Below are 2918 nucleotides of genomic sequence, written 5' to 3' on the forward strand. Positions count from 1 at the left end.
CAAGTAAAATACATTGTACGCGTCACGTAGCGTGTACTGCCTTTCGTCAGGTTTCTAAGCCTTTTGTGCTTCTAGTCCTCTCTAATATAACTTCTTATTGAGTTGCAACGAACAAAATTACCTTCTCCTCCGGATTTAGTAGGTTGTACTAGCGTGTATGCACAGTGGTATGGTTAATAACTTTATATAAATGATTATAGACTATAGAAAAAAGAAATCCGTCATTTCTTTCTCATATTATAGACTATATAGAAGAAGGGAATCCGCCGTGTCTCTCTCACCGCGATAATTCGTGGCATACGTCTGTTATCGAGCAAAGCGTCGTATTTAAACGTTAAATGCTTGCGTTTACGACTACCGGTGGCAGTGGCATACATATATATATACTGTGTTACACACTAACCGCGTACAGATGGCCGATGAGTCAACGTCTCAACGAGCACGCCACAGCACTCCCTAAATGCCAGCACGCCGCCACACAGGCACTTGGAGCGTTTCAATAAAATATAATGCTAAATAAATATGAAATCTATTTACTACCAAAGTCTTAATGTTTCTATACTCTCTTTCACGTATTATTGCCGACAATTTCCGCCATGGCTGATATATTTATATGTCAGGGTGTAGCGGCAGCCATGGCGGCAGCCAGCGGTTGTTGCAGATGAGCATTTGGACGGCATTTACAGGAAATTGTCGGCAATAATAGGTGAAAGAGAGTATAGAAACATTAAGACTTTGGTAGTAAATAGATTTCGTATTTATTTAGCATTATATTTTATTGAAACGTTCCAAGTGCCTGGGCGCGGCCCCAGCTACTCCGCTACTCCGCCCCGACCTCTATAATTATGTCTCTATATGCATAGCTCGTCGGACGGACGGATGGATGGATGGATGGATGGATGGATGGATGGATGGATGGATGGATGGATAGACGGATGGACGGATGGATGGATGGATGGATGGATGGATGGATGGATGGATTAATTGATTGATAGACGGAGAGAGATAAATATAGATAAGAAGTAATAAACAAGTTAATGTTGTTACCCGGCATATAAGTTTCCCCGGCTGGGAAAATTTAAAGTTTAAATACTGTGACACTTTCACTATAAATTCAAGGCGTACTAGACACAACGTATAACAAATATCACATAATACCATAACCAGGCCTGCTCCATGATCAACACCTCACTTATACTTACGATAAACCAGACCAGCAGTCTTTCCATTATTTCCAAATAGTTCCGCTGCAAATGTCAACAGATACAAATTCGCATGATATTAATGGTGATGACAACCACAACTACGACGACGACGACGACGACGATGGCAGCCTCAATGCAAGGCTGTTTTATTTATATGCGCTGAATTCCACTGGTAAACTCTTAAGCGAGTAAATAATCTAATGAAAATGCCTACTAATACTAGAGGAATTATTAAACCCGTCTTTGAGATACCCTTCTATCAACCCACACACGCGCACACACACGCACACACACACGCGAGCACATGCCCACACGTGCGCATATACACACACACGCACGCACACGCGAGCACACGTACCCACACACACAGGCGCGCGTGCACGCACGCACACGCACGCACGCACACGCGAGCACACACACACACACACACACACACTCACACACACACACGTACCCACACACACAGGCGCGCGCGCACGCACACACACACACGTACTCACACACACACACACACACACACACACACACACGTACCCACACACACACACGCTAACGTGTACACGAACGCAAAGACCCGATCATAGTTTTTGATTATGAGACCTGGTAGATTTTTAGTCTTGATATATTATATATAAATTATATATAGCATATATATATTTATAGGAGACGATGTGTGAGAAGACATGGAGTCTACGGGGCAAGTCGATGAGCTACTCCACGGATTTTGCCTTTGTGGTTTGTTGTTCTTATATGTTAAATAAAATTGTAAAAAGTTGGTTAAAGAATTGTACATAGTTAGCATGTATATATTATGATTATAATTATCTTTTATCCCTTTAGCCCGATTATAATGTATGCTGTGGCTAAGTCCACAGCTACGTACAGCGCGGCAACACACACACCAAACATACCCACACAAACACACACGCACGCACGCGCCGCCCACACCAAACCACACAACCAGACCAAACAGCCACGCACAGCAAGCACGCACACCGAAGCACACGCGACACCATACGCACATACGCAACACACACCATCGCAACGCGCAACGACCGCCGCAAGACACGACCAGCAACGCAGAAGGAGCGGACACAAACAAACAGCGCCGCGCCGCCACGAAGACCCACGCAGCAGCCCACACAACACCAACACACAACCCATACACATACAGCGCACTATACACCAACAACACCACCACACCACATATATAGTATTATATTTTCACATGTTTGCTGTGCAATGTGTGCTGTAGCGGAGCTTGTGGGGCGAACCTATCCGGATTCCAGTGGCATAGTGTGTAAGTTTCACATATTATACTAGGTTTAGAAGTAATAGATTCGACATGTGCGTGGTGATGCCGTTGCGGCGCGTACGACTCGGTGGTATTGATTTCATCTATCTTAGATTTATGTTATTCTCTTACGTTCCTCTTAGGTGTGCTTCCCGCGAAGAGTTTGATTGTTCGCAGATCGTAAATGAATGTATTATCCGATTAGCTAATACCCGCACCTTTACCTTTTCGACACTACGTCCGGTTACAATCACCGTTCTTGTTAGTGTTATATAGCCGCTTCGTAGTGTCCCTTTTTTTCTTTCTTGAATGTGTTCAACGCATTTGTGGAAATATCCAATCCCTATCGCGGCCGTGGACCGAATTTTTGATTATATGTTTGTGATGATGATAGATATGTGCGGATGAATGGATGTTAA

Source organism: Priapulus caudatus, unplaced genomic scaffold (genome assembly GCF_000485595.1).
Source record: "Priapulus caudatus unplaced genomic scaffold, Priapulus_caudatus-5.0.1 Scaffold109, whole genome shotgun sequence".
Lineage (NCBI taxonomy): Eukaryota > Metazoa > Priapulida > Priapulimorpha > Priapulimorphida > Priapulidae > Priapulus > Priapulus caudatus.